The sequence below is a fragment of the Lissotriton helveticus genome, chromosome 4_1, assembly GCF_964261635.1.
Source record: "Lissotriton helveticus chromosome 4_1, aLisHel1.1, whole genome shotgun sequence".
NCBI classification, from domain to species: Eukaryota; Metazoa; Chordata; class Amphibia; order Caudata; family Salamandridae; genus Lissotriton; species Lissotriton helveticus.
Window position 1 is genome coordinate 515,486,097 of NC_136063.1, and position 12,487 is coordinate 515,498,583.

Genomic DNA, 12,487 nt, shown 5'->3' on the forward strand with positions numbered 1-12,487 from the left:
TAATCCGTAGGATGTGGCGCACTCCGTTTCCGGCGCTCTTTGTACCACAAACCTCCCGACTACCTGTTGCACCTGACTAGGCTGGGACAGCTCTTTCTTTGCCTCAGGATCCCACTCTGAACTGGGAAGCGGTCCATGCTCCCCTGCATTGCCCCCCTTTTCTCTTTCACTATGCTCGACCTCTCCCCCTGCTCTATTATACGGGGGTGGCCTGTCTGTCAATAATCTGTTTATCAGGCTGTCCTCTGTTTCGCTCTCATCATCTTCTTCTAGGGGGCTTTTATTTCCGGGCACCTCTAACACTGGGTACAGTTTATTTACTTCCATGTTATGCACTCTCCATCTTTTAGCATCCGCATCCCACCTGGCATCCTGCACTGCCCTTACCGATCGTTTCACCCTTTCTTGTCGTCTGTTCATATTTTTTTCATGCGCTGCCCTAATCCATGCATCAAGGGCTTCAAACTGGGTCGGTCTAGGCAAGGGTCTCATTGAGGTCATGACTGATTTTAATCGATGTAACACCTCTAATCTGAACGTCCCGTACTTCGGGAACGTCAGTTCCTCATTTCCTTCCGTAATCTTACTCCACTCTGATATCCAAAGGATCGTATGCAGCCCAACATTCACTGCCATGTAACGAGCCGGCGTACCCTCCGGCGGGGCTTCTTCCCCTTCATCCGATCCCCGCTTCTCTTTTTTAAACGCCGCTCTCAGCCATTTAAAACACTTCATAATTATGCGCACAATATCCAGCCTCGCTACTCTGTTTACTTCCTGATGACAATCCACCAATCCTAACGCGGCTTTGCTAACTTGGCCTATCGCAGCGCGGTCTTTCTCCGGTCGGCCAATCACAGAGCGACACTTTCTGACGTCTTTGCTAGCTGGCCTATCACAGCGCGGTCTTTCTCCGGTCAGCCAATCACTGCGCGACACTTCCTGACGTCACTTTTCTCCGCTTCGCAGCAGCACCCCTCCTTTCTCAACTCGTCTCCCGGTCATGCATGCGTCCCATTCATACACCGAAAAATGACTACTTCCGACCAAGCGGTCACTTCCCTCGACTGTACGTCCACAGTCTATATGTAATTGTCAACACAACTGACGAAATGTCTATCGTCTCTCTGATAGGTTGCTTACACACACAGTAACCTCCGACCAGCGTCCGTTACTCACGCACTCACTCTTACGTTCCCCCTATCTCGGTCTTTCGGGTGATCAATGGTACCTCATGACCCCCTTCACACTATTTGACAATTACTCTGGGTGTCCGATACACCCAAACCACTTAAGCTCTCCTTGAACTTAAGATTTCCACCGGTTGCGCGCGCTCACAACCTGTTCCACAGTCACTCTACAGACATTCAACTCCGCCAGACATTACAACATAGATACAATACAAAAACACCGCAATCTAACACGCATGACCCTTTATACTCACTCTCGACCGATACTGCTGCTTTTTCTGTCTCACGTCATCCGGATCTTCTTCAGCGGGCGGTTCTTCCGATCATCGATTTCTAGGGGCCTTGGGGTAAGCTAACCTGGCCTAGGTCACCGTCCTCAAGAAGGCAACCATCCTCTATAGCTACCAACTGGAAGGGCGAGATTTTGATCGATACCTTATCACTATAGATCTAAACCCCGATCTGGTCGACTGAACCTTTGTTGCCTGTCATTGAGGAAGAAAGTGCATCTCTTACCAAGTTAGTTCACCCAATAAAGGACTCCGCTCCCAAAGATCACAAACAACTTCTAGCTTTCAAAAGTTTATTGTAAGCTTAGGATAAGCTGCAAATACAGGCATCTCAGAATAAGATTCACGAGATACACAGGTCCAACTACATACATGTGCTCTCTGAAAGCCCTCAGACGAGCAACGGAAATTACTAACACAAGTTCTAAGAATAATAAAGCTATCAACATTGACGCATATTGAGATCTCTCCTTCATTTAAGTTGGAGGAAAACACACAGGTTAGGCTGTCCCTACCCTGCTCTAGATGGTATCCCTACTTAACCAAGTCTCAACCTAACAAAAGGTGTCAGCAGTGAATGACCCCCAAGGGAAGTCACTCACTCTTAGTCTCTTGGTGAAAACCTATAGTTCTCCAGTCATGACCCCTCTCTGCCTACCCATCCGCTCTCTAAAGGGTCCTCAGGCATCTGCTCTAACTCCACCCAGGGGTGCTGTCCCTAATACAAAACAGTCAACAACATTTGAGACGCCCCTCATGAGACGCCCCTCACGTGGTGTAGCTTCTGGCTTTTTCCATGCTGCTTTGTATTGGGCCTCATACGTTGGAGTTGACCTTGCTTCTCAGACTCTTCTCCGGCCCGCTGATACCCCTTAAAACATTCCGGAACCCTCCTCCATGTCTGGGCCGTCTACTGAACAGACCTCTATTCATATTATTTATAATCGGATCCTCCCTTCTCTCTTGCAGACAGACATCTGCAGCCAAGAACCCAACTCTCATAGACTTCCAAAAAGGTTCGCAACATTTCTCGGCCCAGACATGTACGTGTAAATCAATGTTAAAACATCTCAGGCCTACAACATTTCTCATAATGATTATAGCATTCAACTTCTTCATTAATTAAGCATGTTAATACTCTTATTCTATTATTCAGTAAACACATCTATAAATCATGGCCCATTAATGCAATGACCAAAACATTAGTTCAATCTATGTCGTGAAAAGAAACACCTTCCCCTTCCCTTCTAGCTCTGGCCCTGAGGCCTACCACATTCTGCGTTTAACCACATGCCATCTTACATTTTAGCAGCTACACGACATGGATTCAGGAATAATCACATCTAATAAAATCATATAGTGTCACACATTTCTATATTAGTTCCACTTCTACTTAAATCTCTACATTAGCTATACATTCCGAATATAATTGCAGATACTACTAGCACTCATGGCATTTCTCCTCATGATTTGTGCTTACTACGGGTAAGTGTGATGCACTCATACATTTAGGTCAGTTTGCGCTCTCTCAAGTGCGTTGCCTAATGCTTAGTGAACATATTCCTGTGCAAAAGGGAATGGTATTCAAATGATGGCTGGAAGAACAATAAATTAGTTTTAAAAATTAGCATTTAAGGGCACATTACTTCTGCACATCCTGGTGGGCCCGCAGTAACGTTCATGGGGGAGAGTGCTTTGTAGCTCCTGTAATCCAGTGTTTGCTATAATTTACCTGGCTGCCCCAGGTGCACGGTGTTGTACCATTGCGATGCCACTCACTCAAAACATGAACAGTAAAACATTATTGTTCTTAACTGAAAATATACAATCTTTTCACTGTACATCAGAGAAGCACAGCAGCAGTTGGCTGGCAAATCCACGCTTTTGAGAAACTGTACGTGTCGCACTAACATGGGCCTGTCGTCTGCACTGCTGCTAACAGAATATGCTCTCCTATTTAAGAAGCAATTACTATGTGAATAAGGGTATAACATCATGGGTGATTACAATCACGAATTAACCAGATGGCTATGAAATAATATATGGGCCTGGAGCACTGTGCACAGTTACACATTCTTCCGTAATTGTTGACTTTGGAACTGAGGATCCAGGTTTGGGACACGGTGTAAGCTCCACATCCTGTGATTGAGTGAATCACTTAATCCCCCTTGTGCATTTAAAAAACAGAAGAAACCCTTCTTGCCAGGCTTCCAGGTAACATTATCATATCTCTCTGGAACAGAAGGGTCTCCGTGCTGTCTGGGGTGCTGTGAGAACAAAGCTCGGTTCTTGCGTCACTGACTGACCCCAGAAAGTCCCAAAAGTCCCGGTGGCTCACTGGAGAGGCTGACACGCATCACTGAGTGCCAGGCAGGCCACATACCCTGGGCACTCTGAGCCTCCCTTCCACCCGGGTCTTCGGCAGAAGCCTAGTGCTGGTGGTGACCACATAACGGTGGGTGCAGTGGTTTCACTACACGGTGAGGAGTTGCGCCTGCGCGAGCGTCTCTTCAGGAAGAGCTTAATCTGTGCCTGCAAATACCGGTGTTAATGCATCTGCCACAGACTTGCATCACCTGAGCACCTCGAAGACCATCAATGACCACCGAGGCACTAGGATGGCATATACATATAAAATAACATAATAGAATGAAATATAAACTAGAACAACAAAGTAAGATAATAACACCGGAGCAATGTAACACTAAAGAAAAGCAGAAAAACAAATTATTACAGCCATGAGGCATAGTGAAGGTTGCCTACTCCGCTCGCTCATGAAACTCTGTGGATTTCTGCAGAGTTTTTCAGTAACTCCGTGGAATTCTACAGAGTGAAACTCTATGTGCTCCGCCCAGGCCTATTTCTAACATACATTATGTGAGTGGCTCTGTGACTGTCTGTATCTGTATGTGAGTGGGAATATGAGGGGCCGTATGGGTGTGTGAGTGGTTGTATGGGTTCATAAATCAATGTGTGAGTAGTGGTATAGGTGAGTGAGTGGCTGTATGGGTGAGTGAGTGGCTGTGTGAGTGACTGTGTGAGTGGATGTATGGGTGAGTGACTGGGTGTGTAAGTGGCTGTATGGGTGAATGAGTGGCTGTTAGAGTGGGTATATGGGCAAGTGAGTGGGTGTGTGTTTAGCTGCATTGGAGAGTGTGTGTCTGTGTGAGTAGCTGTAGGGGTGAGTGTGTGGGCATGTGAGTGGTTGTATGGATGTGTGAATGGGTATGCAAGTGGTTGTGGGTGAAAGAATGGGCATGTGAGACACTGTATTGGTGAGTGACTATCTCTGTTCGTTGCTATATGGGTGAGTGAGAGGCAGTGTCAGTGACTGGATGAGTGAGTGGCTGTGTGAGTAGGTGGATGCGTAAGTGACTGTGAGTGGTTGTATAGGTGGGTGAGTGGGTTTGTGAGTGACTCTATGGATGAGTGAGTGGGTGTGTAAGTGGTTCTATGGGTGTGTGAGTGGTTCTGTGAATGATGTCATCAGTGATATCATCAGTGATGTCATTTGAGATGTCATCAGTGATGTCACTGATCATGTCATGGGTAATGTAATATCATAAGCAGTGCATTGTGGGCAGTTATAGTTTTCTCAGGTAACTATATCTGCTGAATCTCAATGGTTTTGTCTGAGTGAAATTTGAGTCAGTGGGGGAATGAGTAGCTGTATGGGTTGATGACTAGGTGTGTGAGTGACTGTGTGAGTTGTGACTGGGTGTGTGACTCTATGGGTGAATGAGTGGGTATGTGGGTAGTTTTGAAGTAGTGTCAGTCGATTTCTGAGTCAGTGAGTGGGTGTGTGAATGGTTGTGTGGGTCTGTGAGTGGTTTTATGGTTGTGTATGTGGGTGTGGGAGTGGTTCCCTGGGTCTGTGAGTGGGTGTATGGGTGGTTATGTGTGTGTGAGTGGCTGTATGGATCTTTAAGTGGGTGTGTGAGTGGTTTTGTGGATGTGCGAGTAGATGTCTGAGTGACTGTATGGGTGTGTCAGTGAATGTGTGAGTCACTGTGTGGGTCTGTGAGTGAATGTGAGAGTGGCAGAATGGGTATTTGAGTGGATGTTTGAGTGTCTGTATGGATATGTCAGTAGTTGTGTGAGTGACTGCGCCAAAGAAAAACCTCACCTCCCTCTTTGTCCAGCTAGGGTCCACAGTTTTACACAAAATGTCTAGCCAACTGGAGTATTTTCTACTGGTTAATTAGTAAATGCTACCTTTGTTGGAGAAATGTGAAGTGCATATTGTACTCTACAGCTGCATATTAGAGTAAGAGGAAATGTATCCAGTGACCCTGAGTGCATTCGGCAATGTGAGTTTTCCTCGTGCATCTTCATCCAGAAACCTCTGATAACATGAACCTTCCTATGGAGAAGGCAACAAGACTACAAGGAGGTGAATCTCCACCAAACAAAGGTACTTCCTCCTAACATTTAAAGCAGGTTCTTCTTTGTTTGGTGGAGTTGTCCTCATATTCTTCGGCATCAAGAACGAGTCACTAAAATCTGCGGGAAATGCGCTGGGGGGCCTTTTGGTAAGCTGCCCATCTACCTTGCAAAAGGGGGAAGACCTTTGCATACTAAGGTGGAGAGGGTGAGGTCAAATGGGTGAGACTTCCAGGTGCTTTTGCAGATTTACATACTCATAGAAACTCAAAGGGAGAACTATGGACTCTGCTCTCACCAGGACAGGCCAAGAAAGAACCCACTCATCACACTCAGTACAGCTTGAACTCTGATACATCAACTATGCATTCCCCTCAACCAAGGTCCTTTAAAGTAGGGGAGGTGGGCCATGTGACACCCCTCCCTGGGCCACGTTTGGCGCTAGAGACCCCATCCCCCGGGGTATGGCCACTGGAAGCTGGGTGCCCTGGAGCCCACCCAGGGCACTCAGTGTGCAGTATTGGAGACTGCAAACGGGAACCTCAATGCCCTCGTGGTCTGTGCAAGTTCCCCACCTCCAGCGGTAGCCGGCATTGATCCCACTCACGGAGAGCAATAAAAAATGCTGTCCCCTGCATGTGGGACCAATTCTTGCATCTGTTTTTTTACCCGTTTGACAGCAGGCAGGTAAACAGATTAACAGTCCACTCCCAGCAAGCAGGAGCAGTTTTCCTGCTCCTGACCACTGGGACAGGACTTGGCGGTAGCTGTCAAAGTGTCAAAGCTAGGTAGTAGGTATGCGTGTATATATATATTTATGGTTGAGGCCAAGAAAAAGGCGGGTCCCAAAACTCATTTTCCAAATGCAATTATCCATACGTATTTAGACACGACTGCAACTCGAACTGCTGAACGGAATTACACCAATTTTGGCTGAAAGCTAGATCTTGGTCCAGAAAGATCTCTTTTTGTAAGTTAGTGTAGTTGAAGCGCAGGTAGTAACAGAAGGATTCAGTTATTTAGGGATCTTTGTTACAATTAATCCAGGCGTATTTAAAAAAATAACCTCCTAACCCGCTTGCACCAGCTGAGAGGAGATTTATTTATTTATTTATTTTTGTAATTTATTGAGCGCGGCGAATACCCATGGGCGTCTCGGCGCTAAATGATTCCAATTAATTCCCTCATTACTCATAGAGAACTGTTTCAGACTACTGATCGAATAGCCAAGTTTTTAATAATTTACGAAACTGCATAAGTGAATGAGATGTCTTGATGCAGAGTGGCAAGGTGTTCCAAAGCTTTGAAGCCGCAACCAGAAAGCGACGGTCTCCCCAGGATACTGTCTTGGATCGAAGGACCACTAGATGGTTCAGAGTGGTTGATCGAAGCAGTCTGGTTGGTTTATAAGGTGTCAGCTTTACCTTAAAGAATTGGGGGGCCTGGTCATGTAGTGCTTTGTAGACTATGCATAGAGATTTAAATTTTATTCGGTTGCGGATTGTTAACCAATGGTAGTTCTTAAGGATGTCAGATACTGAGGAGAATTTGGGTGTTCCTGAGAGGAGCCGTGCAGCAGCACTGGTGTTCCCTGCCACTTTCCTTACTGGGTAGGGCGGCACTTTTTAAAATGATGGCACTGCCATATTTTCTATATGTCCTACAGAATTCCCCTTACCCAGTACCAGATAGCTACTTTAGAGATATACAGAGCGAGGTAAGAACCTTGCTATGGGATGGAGGTGCCCCCACAATCGCTCTTGATAAATTAATTTTGGGTTGGTTCGACGGCAGAATAGCCCTTCCTGACATCCATACATACTATTGTGCAGCGCAATTGACAGTCGTTAACCATTGGGGACACCAACCAATGTCGGAGCCGGCATACCCTATGGACAGATTGACACTGCAACCAAGGGGGTACCTGCATGTGCTATATTCGCCAAAATGAGTAAACTCCCTGGTGGGGCCTATGGCGCTGACAATATGTGTCTGGCACTCAACTCAACAACAGTTAAGTTGGAAAAATAAGATCACACTTGCCACACCCCTATGGGACTCTGACCTACTTAGAGATTTGGGGAAGAAACAGTGATTCGATAAGTGGGACCTGCTGGGAATCTCAAAGGTGGGGACTATCTACTCCTCAATAGGAATACGACCCTTTGCAGACTTACAGAAATCATGTAATTTGGCCCCCACTGAGACATTCCGATATTTACAACTCTGCCATGCCTTGAGTGCAGTGACACCCAGGGAAGAAATACTGGCAGAATCCACATCTTTAGAGAGCAGGCTTCTTAAGGAACACATAACTAAAAAAGCGATCTTGCTGACATATAGGAAGTTGGTAAATAACGCCCCTGACATGTTGACAAAGTTACGGCAGAAATGGGAGGGAGACATTATAGACATACAGGAAGATGATTGGCCCGAGGCACTTTCTTCCCCTAGAGAAGTTGCTATTCGTTCGCGTTTCCGCCTTATAGTATTTCATAGAACTTACCTCTCATGCACCACACTGGCAAAGATGGGCAGACATTCAGATCCTCTCTGCGAGAGGGGGTGTGGCTAGGAAGGATAATTTTCCCATATTACTCGGACCTGTCCTCAAATCCAATCCTACTGGTCTATGATAACTCAATGTCTAAGAGGGTTGTATGGCGCTGAGTTGCCAGTGTCGGCTAAGATGTGTTTACTGAATGTGTGGGAGATCTGGGAAGAGAGGAGAGAATTAGTGCATCGTTAGCTCTGATAATCGCTGAAAGAAACCGAGCACGGAACTGGGGCAAAGAAGAGACTCCGAGACTGGGCGATTGGAAAAAAGATATGGACTGCTGCATGGTAGCCGAAAAAACTGTCTATCAAAATAGAGGCTGCCCCCAAAAGTGGGGTACGTTCTGGAACAAGTGGAATGAATATAGGGGCCTCCCTTGGACAGCCCCAGTGGCCACAATAAGGCAAGAAGACTTGGAAGATGGAAAAAAATAGAAAAGAACAGGGGCGGGGGGGGGGGCAGCTTTATTATATCTCATGGATTGTAGAAGGACCGCTGTGAGATCATGGTATGTTGATATAACGTTGTTGTTAAGTGGTGATGTAAGGCAATACTTTATGACTTCAACAAAAAGAATTAAAAAAAAAATCTGTATCGTCGTTTTTAAATAATTAAAAATTGTAATGTATACCTATGGACACAGAGGGTCTGTGGATTGGACAGACCTAATGCTGATTGGCTGCCACCACAGGTTCCGTGAATTCTGAACCCATTTCATAAATGTCATGGTTTCAATACGGATTTGATATTAGCGAACCGTAACTAGTTAGTGCGGCAAGTATGAGTGCTTTCATCACGTTAGACCGATGGATTCACTACATATTTAGGGATTTCGTTTTGAACCCTTGGGTTCTATTTTGTGTATGGCAGACATTTTGTGGTTGCCCTCACATAGGCCGATGACTGTGGCTGAACTAGTCTTTTTAAGGACATGTACACCTTAGCTCCAGTTTGTGCTGACTTCTGTTTGACCTCAGTGAACTGACCCTGTTGCCTGAAGCTGACCTTGTTAAACCAGTTCCTGCCCTTTAGCTGATCAAGATTAAGGATCAGAGCACAGGACATCATAAAGTTTTACTGCACACAAATATGCCTTATCCTACTCTCACCTGTTTCTGCTCCTTCATTTATGGTCTATTTATGATTGGGTTGTGGCCTTTTTTATTATGGGTTCGTTCGACCTGTCTAAAGAAGAATGTTGGGTTTGACCGATGATTGATCATGGGCAACTGAAAAATGGGTTTGTCGTCATGCAATACTTTTGTTGTAGAAACATGTGATTGGTTAAACTGTAAACAAGGAATGTGTGCCTGAAGCATAATGTTTGGCATAAAAAGGGATGACTTGCTTTGTAAAATTGAGCAGTCTCCTGAGAACTCATACCGTGATGATTTCTAGGACTTCTGTTACTGGCTGCAGCCAATAAATTTGATCTTTGACGCCACTCAGAAGTATCCCGTGTCTCTGTATTCTAAGACAGGTGAACCCGAAGACTTTGGGCGTGCCCCTGGCGCCGCTGGGTTCTAAAACCCGGTCCTTCAGTTGGCGCCCAACGTGGGGCGACTTCAGCGGTACCGGTCCAAGCCTGAAGATCGTGAGGAGCTTCGCGAGGAAATTTTGGACGACGGCCACCACTTCAGCGACCCCGGCATGTCGAACGTGGACTGAAGGTCTTTTCTGCGAGGCTTCCCGCTTTCCTGACGGCTACTAAGGACTGCTGCCCTGACTGTCGCCCTGTATTGGACCCATTTGTGATGCTTTGTACGGCGAGACGATAGACGGGTCTTCTGGTGGCGTGACTGATACCTCAGTTAAGTATAAGTGGGTCGCTCCCAGTCTTTAGTTTTTGGTTCTTTGGTTCTTAGTTTGTTTGGTCCTTAGTTTTGATTTGAAAATTGCAATTTCCAAAGCAGAGGGTCTTGTATATTTACGAGTGTATCGGTAGAGATAATCCCTTGAAGTTTGAAGCTCGATTAGTGAGCGCAGATGCCTAATCGTAGCAAATGTGGTACTTGGTTTGGTTGTGGTTGCAACAGGGATTCCCGATTGGAGGATTTGTGTCCGATACCTCCGGTTGGAACGCCGACTTATGAGCTCTATTCTAAACACGGCGTGGGTCCCATTACGTATAATGAGGTATGGATCCGCTACACTAGGAAAGATGGTGTCTTATAATGGCCCCAACATGGTAGCTTTAATACAGAGATTTTAGATAATTTGGGAACTAAATTATTCAGGAAGAAAGCCCGGCCGGCAATGTTTGACTCCTTTCGCCTTTGGCGTAAAGAAGACAAACAACGAGAAATTAAACAAGCTAAAAGAGATAAAAGAGAAAAGGATGTATCAATAATGCAAGCTGCTAGGCAGTTTAAAGAAAACGAAGAAGATAAAACAATTGAGGTGTCAGATAGGCAACGTTGCATGGCCATAGATAAATGTTATCCGGCCTTGCCGTCTTCTCCTCCGAAAGCGATTGAATATCTTGAAAAAGATTCTTTGATCTCTCATTTACTGAGATTGCCACCTCCTTATGTGCAGGGTGCTACTGCGCCTCCATTACCACCGGTTGTTCCACCCTTTGTGGTTCAACCTCCTGCTGATGTTCAGCCACCCGGTGCTCCATAGATGGTTTTACCTTCTCCTGTGCAACCCGCTCTAGGGTCGCCATCTTTGCTACCAGCTTCGCCTCAAGCTCCTTTGCCTTCTACTTCTGTTTCTTCGCCTCCGACTGTTCTTATGCCTACACCTTCTTTGCCTCAGAATACTTGTTCTCCTGTTCTTATGTCTGCTTCTTCTCCTTCTGCTCGAAAACGAATGACCGAGACTGTTGCTAGTATGCTGTCTCCATTGTTTGGGTCATTGAATATGACCCCTGTTTCCGAACGTAAGCAGAGTCGTAGTCAGCTTCCTAGTTCCGAGGAACGGGCAGTGTTGGATTTGTTGGCTCGTAGATGGATTTTGAATGCTTCAAGGTATAATTTGACAGCGGTTATGGATGTTTTCTTTCAGTGGGAACCGCCTAAGCAAAGGTATGTTTTCGATGTGATGTGTACTTTCCTGCGTCAGGAATGGGAAGATAATGAGTTGGGTCCGATTCCGCGGGATGTGCTTGATGTTCAGTGAGATTTTGCTAAAGGGATGATAGTGGAGACTGATGTTACAGATGCTGTAGAGACGATATTGGCTTTTAGATCTAGACTTCCTTCTCAGACGTTGTATGAACCTGATCCCTCTGTTAGGAGGAAAGTGAGACAGTATCCAATGAGAGAGGTTCCTCCACTTTGGAAAGAAGGAGACGCAACTGCTAATCCGCCTGTTTTGCCTCATTTTCAGCGAATATGGGTACATGTCCCTTGGAAGAGAGCAGAGGTCTTGGCTCTTAAGCAGACCTTACCTGATCCTCGTAAGAATCCTGCTGGTTACTACAAAGAGTTGTCTCAGACAGTAGATGCGTGTATAATGAATTTAGCCGACGTTGACATGTTGATGGGTAATGTAGTTCCGCAACCTTTGTGGGCGAAGATTCGTCATGAGAATCATGCAGCAGAGTCAGGTGATACTTGGGCGAATATTGTTGCTGCAGATGGTAGACAAGTAGGAGGTGCTAAACCTGAACCCTTAGTTGCAGAATTACCTGGTAGAATTATTACTTTGATGAAGACGATGATGCCTGCTTTACGAGTGAATTGGGATAAGTTAGCAGCATGCAAGCAGAAGAAAGATGAGAGTGTGTCTGACTCCTTCACTAGGTTTGAAGAGACGTTTATTGATCACAGTGGTCAGGATATGAGTACGGAAGGTGGTTAAAGGTTGTTCGTGGATAAATTTGTCTTTAATTTGCTTCCCGAACTTTCTAATAAGTTGAAGGACTCTGAGAGTTCATGGGCCGTTTCTTCGTCGGCCCAGATATTGGCCACTGCTCAATATTACGAGAATAGGGATAAAGATGAGAAGGATAAAGTAGAGAAGAAAACGAAGGATTTAAAGACGAAAGTTCTTTTGCAGCAAGCTTATCCGCCTCGTCAGAATCAGCCTCAGTCTCAGCAACCTCCACAATTTCAGAGATT